General features: G+C 38.6%; 1 protein-coding gene across 1 annotated transcript in view; it reads right to left on the bottom strand.

Annotated features, from left to right (window-relative positions):
- Positions 1-2,067: 2,067 nt before the first annotated feature.
- Positions 2,068-22,349, bottom strand: part of LOC126184430 (toll-like receptor 6) — a 347,148-nt gene continuing 326,866 nt past the window's right edge. Inside the window, exon 2 of the mRNA XM_049926821.1 lies at positions 2,068-5,882. The gene's annotated coding sequence lies outside the window, so the exon portion shown is untranslated. The remainder of the gene's footprint in view (positions 5,883-22,349) is intronic.

The following is a 22,349-nucleotide window of genomic DNA, read 5'->3' as shown; positions in this document are numbered from 1 at the left end:
GAAAAAATGAAAAGTAATGACTGATGCGAAATTTGTACCAGACATGTCTTCAGTGCTACTGATCTTTTCCATATTTAAGTATTCTACGCTTCATGGAAATTCTCATAGGTCATGCACCTTTGTTTATAAATTTGCATTGGCTGGGAGTCGAACCCAGGTACCTTTCATTGTGGGTATGAATTATACCTCACAGTCACACTGTCTGTCAGGAACTCTGTCTTACTTTAGGGTATAAAAGGCAATTGGAAAATTAGACAAGGTAATTACCTCGAGAATTTTTGATAGTTTCATTGAAGTGCTTTGGCTGTTTGATAACTGAGTTCACACTTTACTTACCATAAACACTGAATATGGTCTTCTTGTCAGTAAAATGAGTTATTAAGTGGAACCGACTTAGGAACAACTAGTCCTATCAGTAGAAAAGGTAGGACTGGTTCCATTATTTTTGCTATATGAGTGCAGGCAGCTAAACTATCACAAGTCGACTGACATTGGTTCCTCCTCTGTCATACGGCTAACATAGATGTAACATTAAAAATAGAACTGAGTTAAGTGATATGTTACCAAAGATTTCTCGTCGTGTTAGTAATGGTGTAACTACGTTACATCTTCTGTCACCACCTACTACTGAGTAAAAACATAAAATTATATAATATGTCCTGCTCATAACATAGTTTTGATAGAGAGAGCAATGAATAAATTTTATTAAAGCAATCTCAAGACTGACTAATTTATCACTGTGCTGGTAATTCAAGCTGTGCTGCTGCATATTCCTTGTAATTATTTATCAAATCTGTGACTTCCTGATTGAAACCTACTTTTCATCTCTATGGCAGACTGCTTTTAGAGCGAAAAATTGAAGTATAGAGTACATATTACATGTATACATTGTTTTAGTTATTCAATTTTGAGAAGTGTTATGACATTCTATATTTCTAGGCTGTTTTCGTTTTGGTCCATGGTATTAGGAGAGCGGACACTTATAACTACTTGATATGGCCCATATTTCTGTACATTTCCATTGTGTTACTACATTTAAGTTGACAGAACCAGACCTAGGCAGTAACAGTTTTCAAACTAAAATATAGAACCTCACGGATCTTGCCAATGCCTCTATCTTTAGCAGTACTTCTATACGCTCACTGCTCATATTTTGTTAGTATAGTTTGTCCCAGATGTATCAAGATCATTCTTTTTAGGATATAAATGCTTCCAGATATGTTTCTCAGGACACAAATGTTTATTAAGTACTTTGTGATGCATTGAGTAAAATTTAATGTTGTAGTTATCAGCATTTCTGAATTGAATCACAGTCTTTTCCAATTATTACTCAAAGAAATTAGGAGGATCCCTTTCTTCCTATCTTTAGTAATACCCTAAGTGATCCACAACAATTAATTTCAATTTTTACACTGAAATTGTTATTTATTAGAAAATTGCTCTTACTTCATTTTTATGGTGGTATGAACATAGATCACTTTGAATATAAAATTATATCGTATATGGTAGGAAATAAAACCACAATTAAATAAATATAGTCGTTCAAATAAAAAATGACTAAAAGTTTTCAGTTGGTAAGCGAAATTGGAGTTTTGTTTAACTTCAATATGTCACTTCGTTCTTATGTAACATTTTGCTAGTGAAGACCACTGTAGTTATTTGCAAATATTTGCAGAATGATGCTGACAAATATTTGCAGAAAGATGCTCAGCCATTTCACTGTCTTTAAAACATCGTAAAATGGGGATCACCCCTTAGTAGTTTCAAAATAGTTTCAGTATTCTGTAATTGCTGTCAACAAAATGCAATACTGTATTCCTGAAGTGTTATTAAGGATCAAATCATTCCAATTCCATAACATCAATATTTCTGTGTCTCACACATACTTTAGTGTGTGCAAACAGAATTAATGAAACTCCAACAAACGTGTCAAATGAGTAAAATTTGTCATTTTCATGGTACTAACTGATATCTGACATCTTTTTCATCTCAGGGTGAGTTGAGAAAAAACATTACGTTACAGCAAAGGATACTTTAATTCATCCTTATGACATACTATAAATAATTTGGTACAAGTTTTATATAATTTATATATGCTGGTAATACAAAATATTAATTCTTAAAACTACACTCAAAGAAAAGGTTCATATACAACTCAGAAATGCATACTGTTTTTAATACTAAATTCACATTAATCAGGACATATAACAGTATAACATACTTCCATTAAATGTAACTTTATTTAAACATTATTTGGTATCTTAGTGGGACAGTGACTAGAATCCTGGTACTTATAGAATTAAATATCTCTTTTATAAATATCATATGCAAAATTCCTCCTATAAACACACAGAGTAAGACATAAAATAAGGTAAAACATATCTTCAGTGACAATGAAATATTTTGTTCTTGAGTCATTTCTGAATAAGAATTGTTATTTTGGGATATCAAAGGATAAAAGCCCTGTAGTTCATGCACAAAATCTGTAATTGATATGTAAATGACATCTGAGAGTAAATCCTAAACATTCAATAAAATAATTTATATCATATTCATTCGGTGTATAGTAAAAGTTACTCATGTTAACAAGCTTCTGTAATGGAAAGAATTAAAATGTTATAACTATTTATCTCTTTTATAAGTCATAATGGTGTACAGTTATGTAATGTGTGAAAAAAATAAGTGTCCTTCATTGAAAAATACCTACAAGTCAGTCAGAGATCTGCAGCATAATATAGGGAGACTAATTACCAACAGAAAACATCATTTTCCAATGAGAAGTTAGATTTAAGTTTTCATGTGGAAACATTCACAATACATTTACTCATTCTTGAAAATAGATTTGATATTCATATCATATTTCATAAATCTGCCACTTAGATATTTATTATAAACACATAAAATCAAGGAACATGTATTTCATAATAGATATTATTACTATTTTATGTTTAGTGACAGATCATAAAATATATTCATCTATTGCAATGGTTTGCTTCCATGATGATTTAAATTTTGTATGAATTAAATGTCATTCATTAATCAGATTTTATATGTGTCAAATTTGTCTATATTCATACAGACAATGTTAATGTAATGTATGAATTTGTAATAAATACTGGTTGTGTGTTGTTTCTTCTGTCACATTGATCTGCTAAACATAAATGAGGGCTATATGTGAAATGGAGTATATTGTCAACACCTAAACAAATTAGGTGAATCATCATCAATTCCAGTATGCACTGTTCTGTGCATGGGTGTTGTCACATAGAATTTTTCCAGCTTGTACATTACAATCTGCACTACTTCTTTTGTTTTTGCTATACATGGCAAGTTTTAAGAAAATTTAGGCGATATATTTGACTGTATAAAAACATAAATGATTATTACAAGAACACATAGAAAAATGTAGAACATTAACATTGAGATCCGTAAAGCACAATTTCTCTTGAAGAAATACGAGAGGCAAGCACCTATATGTACTAACAAGACTACCAAAACATATTATCAGTATTGTGCTAGATACAATACGAATACACACAGCTTTTATGATGTTGAAAATTACCAGAGACACATGAATAAGTAAATGAAGATCACATATACAATACTGTTATGTAGGAGCTGCAACATCTTATTCACTAGTAAACATATCAGGAATTTATACAACATGTGGACAAATCATGCGAAAAGTGGAGAATACTTGCTGATAGAAAACTAGCAAGAAAGCAAATTCATGCATTAACCCACAATTAGCTTAAATTTTGATGTTATGTTCAGGATGGAAACTTTTCCCCATTGTGACACATTGTGAAACACACTGAACACTGTCACTTCATGTATTCAACTACGTTATGTTCTGTGAAAGAGAAAAATCACGGAAATATAGAAAATCTTAGGATACTGAGAAAAGATTAGAAAGAAAAACAGTGATTTGTATTACAAATGAGACATGCTAATCATTAGATGAGGTAAGCTCATTTTCGACCAGACTATTATAACATCTGCAGGCACATAACTAACAGCACATGTACTTCAGTGCAAAATCAGTTGTAAAAACGCTGCATTCGAGAAAATAATTCATTTAAATTTGTATTAGTATCACGAAATGGTTGCTCCACATAAGATTGCTATTAATGAAACATAAACTCATTTTTGAGGAAATAAATCACAACACTGATCATATACTGCAAAGCATTAAGTGATATGTGTTAATATACAACTGACTAAATAACTTCTTTTTGAGTTTCAAGTAATGTGCTGAAATTGTGACTGAAAATGTCTATGCAGTTACACAAGTTATCATCACTATTATCTCGTTTCATTGAATGCAGCGCTTTTACAACAAAACCCCGCTATTATTACAACAATTGAATAACATACATACCATAATTTATTTCTATGAGTATATATTTTAAAATAAATTTTAATCTCGATAATTCAGTTTAATATATACATTTAGATACACCGAAATCGATCATGGTTATTGACTTTTCTACTATTTGCACACACACACACACACACACACACACACACACACACACACACACAACCCTACATACACTGACGAACAAATTATTTCTCCGCAAACTTTTATATAAGGATTCAGACAGCTTCTTGCTTTATAAAATTTTCTGAATAGTAAGCACAGTTGTTATATTCCTCGAGCAAATAAAACGTTACATATTTATGTCGATGAAAAGTATGCACACAAGCAAGCGGACAGGCACTGTACCCTGACTGCAAAATGAGATGTTTATTCTGGTCCTTCCCATTCTCGGCATTCATTCAGCACAGCTAAGAGAGAGCACACAGTAACTGCAACACTAAAAAGAAAACACCAATCGTATGTATCTGTGTTGAAATATTTAAATTTGTTTGTATGACACGAATTCTCCTTTTAATTATACAATTGTTCATCCATTTGTGCTATCTAAGTCTGAACATCAAGCACTTGTTACACATTTTTATTGGGCCAAACATAGCCTTTTGGTAGTTTCCAAGGACCTCACTACCTATAGAAGTAACTCACTGATATGATAGAATGATAAATAAAGTATTAAGCACATAGAAAGTTGTAAACATGGATAACACACATAAATAAATACTGCCAATATATTCAGCTGCATAGTTGTGGGACTTAATTTTCCTAGATATTAATAAATAGACACAGACAATCATGCATACATATGTCTCCATAGACTATTAGAATACTGACACCAATACTAGAGAAGAATATTTGGAAACAGGACAAAAGCAGTGAAACTGAAATGGGATATACAGACTGAAATGTATTCTCCACCACAATTTCAAATGTAGTATAATATATCCTCCGTTAGTTGCATATGATAACCACGGAAGAGAGACATAATTTTGTATGACTGGTGTGTTTTCGTGCAGTAATTCTGCGTTTCAAGATCTCGAAAGCATAATCTCGTAAGTGTTGTAAGAGGATAGCAACAATCTTCCAGAGGAAGTGTTAAAGTGTACTGTTGATTTTGGGTCTCGTGATCACATTATAAAGACGTAACCTTTCTGGTTCCGTTCTTTAACTCAGGAATCATGCATTGTGTTTTATTCGGCGATGTGAACGTTAGCAACGGGGAGGTTTCTCGTATTGTAACAAGGGTACGATATCACTTGTGATACATAGCGTCATGCCAGATTTCATCGTGGCAGTACTTAATAAATGTGTATCTTTCTTAACCAATTAAGATAAACGAGCTATAGAAATGGACGAACATTGGTAACAATCGAAAATCTTTTAGGCGGAATCTTCGCCGCTAACGTCGTTGTTCTCCGATGTCCAGACGTGCCGGCCGGTGATCACATGGTAGTAGAAGCCGCGACCCAGGGGCCACTCCACGTCTCTTGACCAGAGCTTCCGACTGAAACATAGCATTAAGGTATTCTTAATTAAAGAGTGAAGGAGCACATGTATTAGAAATGCGTCACATATGCAATAAACAGAATAAAGTTAAGACAAAGGTAAAATTCAGGTACAAAGAGTTGATCATTAAGAGTGAGAACATTAAAAAAAATATATATGGTAAATTTATTTCAAGACTGGTTCTTATTTTCGGTACACTGTGTATAACATTTATTTGTTTTCTTGTAAAATTCATGAGACATTCTGCACAAAAAATTTATCTAGTCTTTTAGTAAGTATAGGAAATTAGTTCCTGATGTTTCGGGGCGCGACAAGTGTCTTCAGCATTTGCTTTGATTTCTGCTCTGTATCTGCCATAAAATCATAGTGCCAGAGCTCAGTTATAGCAATAAACCGGTGCATTAAATCTGTTTATTCGTTCAAAAACCAAGCCAATCACAGCTGAGAGATTCTTTGCCGTATCAAATGGTTCAAATGGCTCAGAGCACTATGGGCTTAACATCTGTGGTCATCAGTCGCCTAGAACTTAGAACTACTTAAACCTAACTAACCTAAGGACATCACACACATCAATGCCCGAGGCAGGATTGGAACCTGCGACCGTAACGGTCACGCGGTTCTAGACTGAAGCGCGTAGGACCGCACGGTTGCCGTATCAACTTTCGAGCAGCTTGCAATAACTGCGGTACCAATCTTTCGCAAAGATATCTTATAATTACTTCTATACGTAAAATGTACTTCACTCCTTCTCCTGATATATCCATTCAACGCACATGCCTTGAAACAGCGGAGACCCCGTTAAATCTATTATTGACAGTAAGCAACATTTACTCAAGGTGGAGTTGTCTGGTGTTGGCGGATGGGACTGAGAATAAACGTGTTATGATTTCAAGTGTACAAAATTTCTGACACAGCGGCAGAATGTAATGGCAGAGACGTCATAACGTGGCAATCGAGTACGGAAATGGTCTAAGTTATGCAATGAGTCACAAGCTTTACTCGTTGTAAATACCGCGTAATCTTGTCGACTTTCTGTGCGTAACGAAAGATACTATGTGTAACAGCTGGAGAATATGTTTAATATTAAATTAGTTGCGGAATTTCTAAGCACGTAACTTTACATAATATCTGCAGGATTTAGAACATCTTGTTCCAGTCTGACTCAAGCAAATTAAAATAGAATAAACACAAACGTATAACACGCAAGTGAACTGGAAACGATTTTTAAGCATCGCAAAAACCTAGAGGCCTCATATTCCACTATATAATCAAAAATAGTTTTCCATTTCTATCACACTGTAATCATACGCGGGACTAAGACACACAAGGAGTCTTTCACATTCAAGTTTATAAATGTAACATCAATACTGCGGAAGCGAAATGAGGCAATGGCTCCTGTTTTATGGTTTTTTAAAGGAATTTCTTTGTCGTTGCATAAATTACCTGCAACAAAGGGGAATGCGGTTTTTATGGATTATATCACGGTATTTAATTTCACTGAAGAGAAAATCATATCACTCATTTGTGCTTTGACAAGTAAACAATTATTTGCGACGTAACGTTCGTTGGGCGCATTCTGTTGGACGTACACGAGCCTTACAGTCATATATCCAATGTTACACAAAACGTCCATTAGTTACGTAAACCAGGTTACCAGCCTATAGAGGAGCTACGTATTGCTGTCAGTGCTGGAATTTAGTCAATATAAATGTAAAACCTTTATTGTTGCCTCGAAAATAGTCTGTCAATTATCATGCTTTCAGCAGTGCAAATGTCAGCAGTATCGGGCTCTATCGAATTACATTTAACTGTTGCGTCACCATTCACCAGACTGGAATGACAGAAACGGAATGGAGACATAATTACGTACGACCAATGGGCTTTCCTGTAGTAATTCAGCGTTTCCAAGAGTTCCAATGAATGGTCTCTAGCCTTAAAACTAACTGAAATACTTTTGAAAATATCGGATAAATTTGTGTAGCATTTCCTGAAACTACATCTTGTAGTAAAAGAAAAATAAATCAGCGTGAATATAAGCCGTTATCTTAAATGGTTACCAGAGTAATGCATGACTCTATTCTGCTGCCGAAGTCCACAACGTTATTGTTAATGCAAATGTACCTCTTCCTGTGATACTTTGGCTGGGAAAAAACCATCAATGGATCAGTTATAAATCACACATGTTGTTGCGGGTTAAATGATACAACACAGTGGGATACGTTGAGATTGGCCAAGAGGGTAGGGTGGCAAGAGGAAGTGGCGTAGTTTCACTAACCGCGTCATGACGCCGTTTGTTAATAGATGATAATTTTTATTTTCTCTCAGTGAACTGCGTAAATTAAAATGGGCACCTATGCGCACCAGTGAGTTGCCGATGTGTTTCTGAATTAGAAAACTTGCACTGCAATATGGTACGTGCATTTGGTTCCATAACACTTGGCAACAATGAAAATGTTTTGGGCTTAAAAATAGTAAATTTACATGTATTTCCATCTGCTGAATTCAAAAATCACCATAAAAATGACAGATTAGCTCTTGTTCCGAAGATAAAGTGACATTTCATTTTTTAGAGTGAAGATTTTAAATTTGGGTGAATTCTTTTTTGGGAGTTGGCAGACATGTCAAATAACAAAACACAAATGCTCTTCAGCTGTTTGTATGTCATAAACATAGATACTGTTACTGTGACTGTGAATTACATGTAGCTTCTACTCAAATTAATGCAAAATTTCTGGTTCGCGAGTGCTTTTTTAGTGTAAAATTTGTAAAAATGCCACGAAAATGTGTAAATATGGTGAATAACTTTTGTTATATTTGTGGTGAAATAACATTTTCCTCAAAGAAACGCAATCTGACACCTGTTGTAAAGACTGACTTTCAGTATTATTTCGGTATGAAAGTAGGCGACCAGGATAAGTCTTGAGCTCCACATATATGTTGCAACGTATTTTCAGTTACACTGCGACAATGGCTGAAAAAGAAGAAACGATCTATGGCTTTCGTTGTGCATATGATTTGGCGGGAGCCTACAAACCATACAGATGAATGATATTTCTGCCTGCCTCCACCTATAAAGGCAGGATTTTCTATGAAGAAAAGAAGAACAGTTCAGTACCAGAATATTCCATCTGCTATTCGACCGATTCCACATTGGGATAGTTTACCAGTTCCTACTCCACCCGAAAATTGTGTGTTGTAAGTAGAAAATGAAGACAGTGTGGAACAAGAAGAACCCAACAAGCCTTCAACATCCCATGACCCTGATTTTGAGGGAAAAGATAATAAACCGCACATACTGAGTCAAGCGGAATTGAGCGATCTCATTACAGACCTTGGCCTGTCAAAGGAGAATGCAGAAATTCTTGGGTCTCGACTACAGCAGTGGAATCTTCTCCAAAGCGATGTGAGAATCTCACAGTACAAAAAACGTCACTTTGAACTGCTTCCCTTTTTTGAGATGAAAAATTATCTTGTTTTTTGCTGCGACGTTAATGGCTTGATGAAATCTTTGAATTTGAACTATAATCCAATTGCATGGAGGCTATTCATAGACTCCTCCAAGCTTAGTTTGAAAGCTGTGTTACTTCACAACGGGAACCTTCTTTCGCCTATTCCTGTTGGTCTTGCTGTTCACATGAAGGAGACATATGCAAATATAACAGCTCTGTTGGACCCAATTAAATATCATGAACACAAATGGAAAATCTGTGGTGATCTAAAAGTCATTTCCATACTCTTAGGAATCCAACTGGGTTGCACAAAGCATTGCTGCTTCTTATGTATGTGGGACAGTAGAGATAGGAAGTTGCATTATATTAAAGAAGACTGGCCTGCAAGAAATCTTCACCCTAGCGAGAAAAATGTCGTTGCCAAGCCTCTTGTGGACCCAAAAGACGTTCTTTTCCACCCCTGCGTATCAAGCTGGGTTTGATGAAAAACTTTGTCAAAGCTATTTATCGAGAAGGACAGGTCTTTAAATACATAAGAGAGAAATTTTCGAAATTAAGTGATGCAAAAGTTAGGGAAGGCATTTTTGTCGGACCACAAATAAGAGAACTTGTAAAGGATCCTGCATTTGACCAAGTTTTGGAGGGGAAAGAAAAGGAAGCTTGGGAAGCCTTCAAGGGTGTTGTTCATGGATTTTTAGGCAACAAAAGAGATGACAACTACAAGCATTTGGTGACATGCTCCTGCTAAAATACCGTAACCTTGGATGCCACATGTCCCTTAAGATCCATTATCTCCACTCCCACCTAGACTTTTTCCCTCCTAGTTGTGGAGCTGTTAGCGATGAACATGGTGAGAGATTCCATCAGGACATTTCTGTTACGGAACAAAGATATCAGGGCCGTTGGAATGAAGTAATGCTTGCGGATTACTGTTGGTCTTTGTGTAGGGATTCTGCGGAACTCCATTACAAGAGGCAAGCTAAAAGACGACGAAATCATTAGGCCACCACATGATTCACTTTGGACACGACCATCTGCGAAGTATTTTTCCAGCAATTGAGAACTCTTAGCATGTAATTACCAGTTTAAAAAAATCAAATGTACTTTTATTGTTGTTAGCATGTATGTGATTAAAATATATCATTTTCTCTCAATTTGTTGATATGTAATACTTCCACCTTGTGTATATCATAGAAACTGGAACTAATAAAAAATTTTCATTGTCATATTTGTTTTTCTCAACCCAAAATTAGTAAGAATTGCCGCATGAAGTGCTCGAAACATCCAAAAATTATTTTTTTGTTGCCCAGTGTAATCTGACGTAGAAAGATGCAAAGGTGACTTCGTTATACACAAAAGCAGAAAAATAATGTTTTTACTTATTAATGATTGACATCAATTAAAGCATGTGACTTCGTAGGTTTTCCCGGTGTAATAAGTCAGAAAGTCTCTTCAGGTTTGCTGCCGGATCCTAAAATCAACTTGACTCGATATTTCGGCGATCCAACTGCACACAACCAGCAGCACAATGCTGCTTCGCTCATGAGTCCCGCTGAGAACTGACGCTAGGCTGCAAATCGACGTCCTATTCTATAGACTTCAGATGGACGGTAAATTGATACACGAGTAGTAATGAATTCAGCATTTAACTTACAAGAGAATAATATTTTTTTTCGGTGAATGAAGGAAATATTTAATGCAGAAATATTTCATGCATTGTTAGAGAACTGCTTGTTACGACAGAGAGAGTATTAGCGCTTAAAAGCGATTGTGTTAAAGAGTCTCTGGCAGTTTCGTGCCCACTGTCCATAATATTCAAGCGGTTCCTCGCTATCTCGCACGCGAGCCTGGAATAGCCACGAACGACGCCGCTGCTTAGCAACTGGCACACACTAGAATACATCCACGTCAGCCGCTCCGACCTGTAGCCTCCAATAATAGGTCTTTGCGCTCCCTTTGCTACGCTTCTACGCCTTTGTGTCACAATCACGTCATGCTCTTTTTACTTACACTTCGTTAAACACAGGACGGTGCATGTCGGTTGTGGACACTGTGACACATGAAAGTACTCCCACCAGTTATCTTTCCGACGTAGTTTCATCGTGGCTTCCGGCCGTTATTCCATATGCCACACAGTTACTGACGGCTGTATCGGATTTCCGGCTATGTCATTCAAATAGCACTTTCTGTAGACAGCAGAATGGATTAACGTTTGAAGAGTACAGCTACAGTGAACGCCGTACTGAATAATTCTGAATGAGGTGTTGCTTCACTCCCACTCTCGTTGGTAATGCCACAAATTAATTGCTGCTTTAAGTACATAAGGGCTTCTCTACAGCTCAGTTTTATAAATGTTTAGTGTAGGGTTCGTTTCAGGCCACACGGGTGCGAATTAATTTCAGCAAACTCAACCTAAGTCAGAAATTAAATTTTGTTCTTAGCCGTGAAGTTTTTGTTCAAGTGAACTGATTTGATAAATCAGAATTATGAGTCATTACGGATCTCATCCGGATCTGCGGCCTGAGGTACACCAATGTAAACTGAAACTAATTGTCACCTTATCAGTCTTTCAACGTACTTAAGAGACTGAAAAAGATCTTAGTGCAGTAATGTACGGTAGCGAGCACATGAATTTGACACAAGTGTTGCCTTATTACAGACATTGTCATGAAATTGTGAATTACGACGTATGCAGCAGATAATTATAATGCCAGGAAGCAATAAGCGAAATTAAAAGGTTCCGGTACTTGATCGCTCATTTCCTGTCATTCGTGTGAAACAACGACAGTTTTTAGTGTATTTCCTCCGACATTTTTGACCACGCAGATATGAAATTTCGACACTAAACATGTAACTGGGAGATGTTTTCCGAAAATACTGGCAGAAAAATGGAGTTAGTTATTGTCAGTAGGATATTTAAGAAGGTTTCCGGGAGTCCCAGATGTGTGGACGAGTAAGCTATTCTGAATTCAAGTCAGCTGAACTCTTCTCTGTCTGACAACGGCATTTAATTGGCTGTCGGACCTCTGAAGCCATGTAATTTATGAACTCTCACGTTTGCGCCAGAAGTACGTTGCTACCTGGATAGCTGCCTCATGCGATATGTGCACTTATAGCACACCAAAAGAGACTCCGTAAGTCTGCACAAAACTTAGGAGCCCAAGAAATCCGCATCCAAACACCTTGCAGAACCGTCTAAGTCTCTAAATTAACTACTTGACTCGACTTCACGTCAGACGTTCTCTGTCTGTTCTGATAACTGTAATGAAAATTACAGACTCTTCTGTTTTTCTAATGAAAGAGCCCATTTATTCCTAAATATTCAAGTATGAAATTTATTTTTAAATCTACACATATTAAAAGGAGAAATATTAATATTTTTATAAATATACAAACAACAATCATTTTGAAAGCTAGAACTGTGTATCAAATCAGGAAAAGAAAACGGAATTTTCCTACAAATCAGGAAACGCGGGAAAACAGTTACACTATTTAAAAAAAAATGCAGATTTAGGAACTGACCTGGAAAATGTGCCAGTCATTTCAACGTACAGCCTACTGTGAACATCAAGAAATAGTGACTTGTACATTGTAGTTATGGCAACGAAATTTCAACGCCATTGAAATTTTGTGGTTTCACTAGACGTATGTTTGCCAATACGGAAACTTTAGTTTTGTTGATAAACTACCGTTCGTCACAAATAACATTACGATAAAGACTATTTCCCACTGGGAAATTCTCAATGTACTGTTTCCCAACATTATATGATTTCGGGAATGCAGCAGTGAGTGTTTTGATGACATTTAGCCAGATTGTAAGAGTAAAATTTGTACCGCATTTTCAGAAAGTTATCTCTGTCCTTGAAGATTTAAATTCTCTTTTCTCTTACAGTCATATGTAACACATTAGTCTAAATAATTAAATGCAGTACGTGGTGGGTGCGGTAATGTTTACGTAGTGTAAGTGATTGTGTTGCTTTGAGTTAATAGACAGCACCCTCACGCACGTGTTGTGCCACGCCAGTGCGTGTACCCTCTGTGCTTACCTAAGTTCTACGCTCGTGAAATAGCTGACGGCCTTTGCTGTGCCAAGCGAATAATGCAAACAACAGCGCTGTTTATATTTGTCAGCTTTGCAAATTGACGTTCGTTTGCCGCCTTGGGTTAACGCAACGCGGTCGCTGCCCCGTTTTAAACGCACCATTTGTGTGACTCATCATTAACATTGTGCCTAAAATGGGACGGCATCGTGTATAAGCAGTGTAACGGTGGAACAACATTATAATAGTTCCATACCACGGGTGAACTGCCAGCTTCGTGCGCTTTTGCAGTAACATGAACCAAATTAATTTTTGCACTATTTTATGGCTGTAAGATATTAAGAGCGAAGGAAAGAAAATAAAGATTTCAAGAGATAAATGACATGAACTAATATAAAGGAAAGGGAAATACTGCTGTAAGTGGTAAACCTACATCTCTCATTGGGAAAAATGTGTTCGTCGCCAGAGTGACATCCATTAGAACATGTTTACTGTAGTCAGTCCCTGGTCTCCCTATGCAATTTTTACGCTTCATATTTCTCTTCATTACAAAACTGACGATTCCTTGATGATTCAGGAAGTGTACTGTAACTGCTCTGTTATTCTAGCCAAGTTATGCCATTTTTTCGTCCCATTTCAACCCAGCGCCTCCTCATTATTTATCCACTCTACTAATCTAATTTTGAGCATTCTATTCTCTTTTCGTCCGAACCATTTATCGTTTCCGTTTCACTTTCGTAGCCGGCTGCTGTGGCCTAGTGGCTCTAGTCGCTTCAGTCTGGAACCGCGCTGCTGCTACGGTCGCAGGTTCGAATCCTGCCTTGGGCATGGATGTGTGTGATAGATTAGTTAGGTTTAAGTTATTCTAAGTCTAGGGGACTGATGACCTAAGATGTTAAGTCCCATACTGCTTAAAGCCATCTGAACCATCTTCACTATCGTACAAGATTACACATGAGATAAACACCTTCACAAAAATCTTTGTAAAACTGACATTTATATCAGATGTAAAAAAAATTCGTTTTTACGATTACTTTTCTGTCAGTCTGCATTTTATATCCTCTCTACTTCCTTCATTGTCACTTCTTTTGCTGCTCGATTAGAAAAACAGATACATTACGTTTAGCGTCTCATTCCCTAGTATAACTGATTCAGCACCACGTGACATAAATGGACTACATTCTGGTGCCTTTGTTTTATAAGGGGTGATCAAAAAGTTTCAGTTCTAAGGCCGTACAGTCCAGAATCGGTATGCCGATCAGACAAAATCACCGATAGGAATCATCCCAACGACGCATCGGTTTGAACATAGCCCTTTGGTAACACATCGTGTCCTGCAGAATGAAGAGGTCTGTAACTGCCTGCTGCACATCCTCGTCCGACAGAAATCGTAGATCCTTCAAGATTTTTTTAAGGGACTAAAGAGGTGATAATCGCATAGGAAGGGATCAGAACTGTATGGTGGGTGCTCGAGTTCAATGTGGTGTAACTTACGTGCTATGACATTTGTGATATGGGGACGTGCGTTATCATGAAGTAGCAGCACACCTTGGCGTATCATTACACAGCGGTAGTTTTCGACAGACATGGTGTCCTATACACATTCTTCATTGTCCGATGGATGTATACCGGTGTTTGCCCTTCTGCATCCAAGAAAAGAGTAACAGCATGTTGGCCCTATTTGGACGCATTTGGTAATAACGTCGCAGCGTTCACGTGTCCGCATTTACTGCACGCACGTTGGAAATACATTACTGTCACACTAATCACTTGACTACATGTCGGTGCTTATAAACCAGCATCAGAGTCACGCTACGTTGCATATGCGCTGCAGTGACGTACTCAAACGAAAACTTTTTGATCGCTCCCTATACTTTTATAACCTGTCTGATCAACTGCTCTTCGAAATCCTTTACCATCTCTGACAAAAATGAAAATAATGGGCGTATGGCATCCTTGGCCGGGATGCCGCATTCGGGGAATTTCGGCCGCCATCTGCAAGTCTTATTTCAGCCGACGCCACATCGGGTGACTTGCGCGCCGGTAATGAGATGAAATGATCATGAGGAGAACACAACACCCAGTACTCGAATGGAGAAAAGCTCCAACCCGGCCGGGAATCGAACCCCGGCCTGCTTGCATGGGAGGTGAACACTTTACCACCCAGCTAAGAAGACGGACTCTGACGGAATTAGAATGTCATCCGCAAACCTCAAAGTTTTAGTTTTTTCTGTATAAAATTTAAATTTCTTTTCCAATTTCTTGTTGGATTCCTTCGCGGCTTGCTCAATGTACAGATTAAATAACATCAGAGATGGGCTGCAACACTGTTTCACTCCGTTCTCAGCTACTGTTTCCCTTTAATGTTTTTCGATTTATAACTGTAGTACGGTATATTTACAAGTGGTAGAGAACCTTCCGCTCCCTGTGTTTTATCCTTGCTACCCTGTGAATTTCAAAAACAGTATTCCAGTCAACAGTGTCAAAGAATTTCCTTGGATCTACAAATGGTAAAAGAGTCGTTGAATAAATAATGCCCCTATATTTTTACAGCCGTTGATGTGTCATGGATTATTACATGTATCGAAAGGTGAGTGTATCACTTTGAGCTGTAAATAAAAAGGTAGTCAGTCGAGTGACACCACCCACAATCACCAAAATCGATGTAATTACAAGTAGCTTTCTCTGCTGCCAAAGTCATGATGAAAGTATTTAGGACAGTGAAGACGTCATTCTCGTGGATGCGTTCGCAAAAGCGTCAACCATTGATTCATAGGCATATGTAAAGCCTCTGAACTCACTCCAGAACCGTTTGCGACGTCTTAGTTCTGGCAAGAATCCAAAAGGAATCTTGATCCAACACGACAGCTCATGCCGACAAACAAGTCTCAGAACCTGGAAACACATCGCCAAACTGTGTTAGAACATCACTGCCTCATCCATCCTATAGCCCTGACCTTCTAGGGCAACTAAGGATGCTTTAAGTGGGGCACACTTTGAACATAATGAGAGCGTAATTCATGCAGTGAAAAGGAGCACAGGACAAGGGCATTTACCAGCAAGGGAGTACATGCTCTTACACAACGCTGGTGAATGACCATATAACGTGATAGAGACTATACAGAAAAATATTACATGTTAAAAATTTGACTGAAACCGTGTCCTCAATGAACCACGTACGTCTCCGAGGTGGGATAGTTTTCATGCCTCAACGATGCAGATAGCTATGATGTAGGTCGAATCACAACGGAGGGGTTCCTGTGGAGACGCCAAGCAGGTGCTTCAGGAAGAGAGGCAGCAGCCTCTTCAGTAGTTGCAGGTAAGCAGTCTGGATGATCGACTGATCTGGCCTTGTAACATCAGCCAACATGTACTAGTATTGCGAACGCTGAAGGCAAGTGGAAATTACAGCCGTTATCTTTCCTGAGGGCTCTACTGTATGGTTAAATAATGATGGCATCCTTTTTGGTAAAACATTCCAGAGGAGAGATAATCCCCCTCACATCTCTAGATGGGGACAAATCAGGAGGAGGTCGTCACCAGGAAAAATAAAACTAGTATCCTACGAGTCTGAGCGTGGAATGTTATTCCCTTAATCGGGCAGATAGGTTAGAAAATTGAAAATTGGGAATGGGTAGGTTGAACTTAGATATAGTGGTAATTAGTGGAGTTCGGTGGCAGGAAGAACAGCAGTTCTGGACAGGTCAGTAGAGGATCATAAATAAAAAATCAAATAGGGGAATGAGGGAGTAGGTCTACCAATGAACAAAAAATAGGAAAACAGGTAAGCTACTATGAGAAGCACAATGAAGACATAATCGTAGCCAAGAGAGACAAGAAGCAAAAATCCACTACTGCAGTACACATTCATTCGCCAGTTAGCACCGCAGATGATGAAGACATTGAAAGAATGTATGATGATTCTAGAAACAGATTTTCACTCTGCAGTGGAGTGTGCGCTGACGTGAAACTTCCTGGCAGATTAAAGCTGCGTGTCGGACCGAGTCTCGAACTCGGGATCTTTGCCTGCGCGGGCAGGTGCTCTACCAACTTCTTTTTTTTATTTTTTGATGTATGTATATAACCTGTGCGGCCTTGCTAGTCCACCACCCGGCGCAACCGCTCCCCCCGCCCCTCCCCCAACTACATCAGTTGGATGTTTCTGTTTCACAAATCCCAGAAACACTCCCATCAGAAATCTAATATGCTACAAACAAAGTAGAAAAAAGAAACTGCGCCAGGCAGTGATACCCTCTCAATCGATATTTTAAATCTGATGAATGAGTGAATGAGACTCTATAGGGCACATAGCTAAAATATAGCAAACTTGAAACTTCCTGGTAGATTAAAAGCGTGTGCTGGACCGAGACTCGAACGCGGGACCTTCGCCGTTCTCGGGTAAGTGCTCTACCAACTGAGCTACACAAGCACAACGTAGGAAATGTCCTCAGAAGTTCAGTTCTGGAAGTACCACGTCTCCTACCTTCCAAACTTCACAGAAGCTGTTCTGCGAACCTTGCAGAACCAGCACTCCTCGAAGAAAGGATATTACGATGACTTAGCCATAGCCCTGGGGATGCTTCCAGAATGAGATTTTCACTCTGCAGCGAAATTTGGCTGATATGAAACTTCCTGGTAGATTAAAACTGTGTGCCGGACCGAGGCTCGAACTCGGAACCTATGTGTTTCAATGTATGACGAAGTAAAGGAAATTATTCAGATATTTAAGGGAGAGGCAAATTTCATTATGATGGAGAACTGAAATTCGATAGTAGAAAGAGGAAGAGAAAGAAAAATAGTAGGAGGATATGGACGGTGGAAAGGAATCAAAGAGGAAGCCGGGCGGTAGAATTTTACGCGGAACACAATTTAATCATCGCTAAACTTGGTTTAAGAATCATGAATGAAGGGTGTATCCGTGAAAGAGGCCTGGAGACTTAGGACGATTTTATATTGGTTACATAATGGTAAGACACACATTTCGGAACCAAATTTTAAGCTGTAAGACGTTTCCAGGGCAGACTTTACTCTGACCACAATTGACTGCTTATGAACTGAAGATTCAAATTGAAGCAACTGCAAGAGAAAGAGAATTTTAGAAATGAGTGGATACTTCAGGACGTAATGGATTTCACTGTTGAAAGGAGAAATCATAAAAATTCAGAACATGAAGCCGGCAGAAGGGACTATAGACGTATAAAAAATGAGACTGACAGAAAGTGCAAATGGCTAAACAGGAATGGCTAAAGGAGACATTCAGGACTATAGACGCACGTGTAACTAAAGAAAAGTTATTGACCGCCTACATGAAAATTTAAGAGATTTTTGGAGGAAAGAGAAGCTGTTGTATGAACATCAAGAGCTCAGTTGGAAAATCAGTGGAACAAGTATGCAGAGGTTAGTTCGGGTTGGTTCAAATGGCTCTGAGCACTATGGTACTTAACATCTGTGGTCATCAGTCCCCTAGAACTTAGAAATACTTAAACCTAACTAACCTAAGGACATCACACACGTCCATGCCCGAGGCAGTCGCGCGGTTCCGGACTGCGCGCCTAGAACCGCTAGACCACCGCGGCCGGCGGTTAGTTCGGGTTCTGGGAGATGTAGGAACACGCGAGGCAACACTGGATATAGGACTTCTTTTACAAGATAGATTAAAGAAAGGCAAACCTACGTTACAGCATTTATAGGCTTAGAGAAAGCTTTCGACAATATTAAATAGAATACACTCTTTGAAATTCTGAGGATAGGAGGACTAATGTACAGGGAGCGAAAGGTTACTTACAAGTTATGCTGAAAATAGACGGCATTTATAAGAGATGTAGGGCATGAAAGGGATGTTGTGGTAGAAGAGTGAGTGAGAGATGCTTGTAGCTTATCCCCGATGTTATTCAGTCAGTACATTGAGTAGGGAGTAAAGGAAACCATCGAAAGATTTGGAGAAGGAATTAAAATTCATGGAGTAGAAATAAAAACTTTGAAGCTTGTCTATGACATTGTAAATCAGTCACAGGCAGGAAAGTACACGGAAGTGCAGTTGAACGAAATGGAGATTGTCTTGAAAGGAGGACATAAGATATAAACAAACAAAAGCCAAATAAGGGTAATGGAAGGTAGCCGAAGTAAATCAGGCGATGCTCAGGAAAGTGCATAAGGAAATGAGACGCTGGAAGGAGTGGCCGAGTTTTGCTATTTGGGCAGTAACACAAATGATGATGGACTATATTTAGAGAGGATGTAAAATGTAAACTGATAACAGCAAGAAAAGCGTTTTTATGAAAAGAAACTTGTTAACATCGAATATACGTTTTAGTATTAGGGAGTCTTCCTCGAAGGGATTTTTCTGGAATTATGTCCTGTATGGAAGACAGGACGAGAAAGAGGCTTATGAAATGTGGTGTTACAGAAGACTGCATAAGGTCAGATGGCTAGATTGCGTTGTGGTGTTTATGCCAAACCCCTGGCCACACTTATTACATTTTTGTTGCTACATTTTTATGCACAGTATAGGAAGATTTTGTTACGGGAGGCTAGCAAGTTTGTAGGATCACAAAGCAGACTAATCGAAAGACGCGCAAGATGGTGACATAGCGTGACAACGGCCCGGCCAGCAACAGTTTTATCGCACTCGAACAGAGAGAGACAGTGGGGTCCACCTACAACACTGGGTGCGAAGTAGCAAATTTTTTATTATTTAAATTTACTGTTTGAATATTAATATACAGCACCAGCCGTACTGATGACGTTACTTGGACTAAGAACTCGTAAACAGTGTTTCCAGTATTACTCAGTTCATAAGGAAATGAAACTTACAAAATTTAGATACTTTCAGTGCCTATTGAGGGAAAGGATGGGTCAATTACAAGCCTACACTGAGACGGTAGGCGCCAAACTGCTAAGATGGCTCCCTGATAGTCTACGACCGTTTGCGGATGAGGTAGTACATGAATCCGTGTAAAACGATCTGATCTCAGGTAAAGACGGAACAGCTTGTTGAGTAATTGCTTCGACTAACGTACTTGTGTGATTTTGCGTTAATCCAAGGCAGTATACGATCTGTTTTCGAGGCTGAAACTCCACGTAAAGATTGAATTAACTGGTAAAATTGCCTCGGAAAACACGTTTATGCTATCTCGAGTGGACTGTAAGATCGGGTGAAGTGTTTTGCAACTTTTGTGGTGTTTGGGAACTAATGATATGACAGATTGGCTCTAGAAATCGTTTTACTAATTTTGCGATTGGACAAATAAAATAAAATTACTTAGCATCTTAACACTTAGCAATTCACATTATGCTTACCATTTAAACCTACCTACTTGCCATATTATTACGCATTGTTTATTGCACAAGCGTTAGAGCTCGCGACCAACAGAGAATAAACAAATTATGGCAACGTCTACGAGACAAGAGGTAAGCAAGTTGACTACAACTCAGTTACGAGACGTGGAGACGGACGCACTGGACTTTCATATGAAACCCACATGTAACACCATTGTGCGTCCTCGAGTACATGTTGTGGCAGACGATATTTCGAACATTCATTCCCTATCTGCTGTGATAGTGTCACAACATTACAAATGAGGAAGTAACAGGGTTCGATTCCCGGCGGGCTCAGGGATTTTCTCTGCCTCGTGATGGCTGGATGTTGTGTGCTGTCCTTAGGTTAGTTAGGATTAAGTAGTTCTAAGTTCTAGGGGACTGATGACCATAGATGTTAAGTCCCATAGTGCTCAGAGCCATTTGAACCAGTTTTTGAAATGAGGAAGTAAAATTGGGGAAAAAATGAGGTCGTGGCTCAACTTGACTAAAAGACGGGTCGGTTGATGACACACATTTTGCGACATCAAGGAATTATCACCTTAATATGGAAGGGAAGAATGTGAGGTACAAATTGTAGAGGGAGACTAAGAGATTAAAACACAGCAAGCAGGTTGATATAGATGTAGGATGTAGTAGCAATTAGATGACGAGTCTTGCACTTGGTAGAGTAGCATGGAGATTTATATCAAACCAGTCTTCGAGGTGGAGACCACAGTAATAACATTGTCACTGAATTCTCTAAAGCCGGCCGCTGTGACCGAGCGGTACTAGGCGCTTCAGTCCGGAACCGCGCTTCTGTTATGGCCGCAGGTTCGAATCCTGCCTCGCGCATGGATGTGTGTGATGTCCTTAGGTTAGTTAGGTTTAAGTAGTTCTAAGTCTAGGGGACTGATGACCTCAGTTGTCAAGTCCCATAGTGCTTGGAGCCATCTGAACCATTATTTGAATTCTCTTAAGAGCAAACATGTTTTGAAACAAATGTGGTGTATTATTTATTGGATTACCTTCGTATGAATTAATTTTGCGTTTTTTTCAACAAAGTGGAGTCAGTGTTGTGTCGCGCGAACAAAACTGATCTTCCACAAAGTCGGCTTTTACCAGTATTTTCCAGTCTTCTGCAACTAATTCCTGTAAATATTTTGCAACCAAATTGAGATGCCGTAATATTCACACTTATCAACACCCAACGTCTTTTGAATTTAATTTATAATATATTCGCTAAAAATTCTATAGGGATCATCGGAAGACAGATACTTGCTCTCAGGGTTTCAAAGCTATTGATGAATATTTCTCGAAAAAGAAGTTCATTGCTATTCTTTTTCTATGCAGCAGTAGTACGTCATTCGTCACTGTACATCAATTTTAGGGAAGGCATAACTGTGTTCGACACGCACGTGCAGTTTAACTATGCGCGGGTATGTGAGCGGAATAATGTATTCGATACTGGTAGTTCCCTTACAGCCGGAAATGGCGCTCGTGCGGAGTGTTGGAGTGTCTATGAAGTGTTTTGATGTTGGGCCGAGAACCCCCTCAGGGTCTGCTGAAGAGCAATGAATAATGCATCGGCAGGCGACGCGGAAACAAGAGCGCTCCTGCGAACGATCGTCCCAACAACTGCTTTCCGCTGTCGCCTCTCACTGGCCTGTTTAATTTAAG

This window comes from Schistocerca cancellata, chromosome 4 (assembly GCF_023864275.1).
Source record: "Schistocerca cancellata isolate TAMUIC-IGC-003103 chromosome 4, iqSchCanc2.1, whole genome shotgun sequence".
Classification (NCBI taxonomy): Eukaryota; Metazoa; Arthropoda; class Insecta; order Orthoptera; family Acrididae; genus Schistocerca; species Schistocerca cancellata.
Note: the sequence above shows the minus strand (reverse complement) of the source record. Positions and strands in the feature narration are given on the sequence as shown.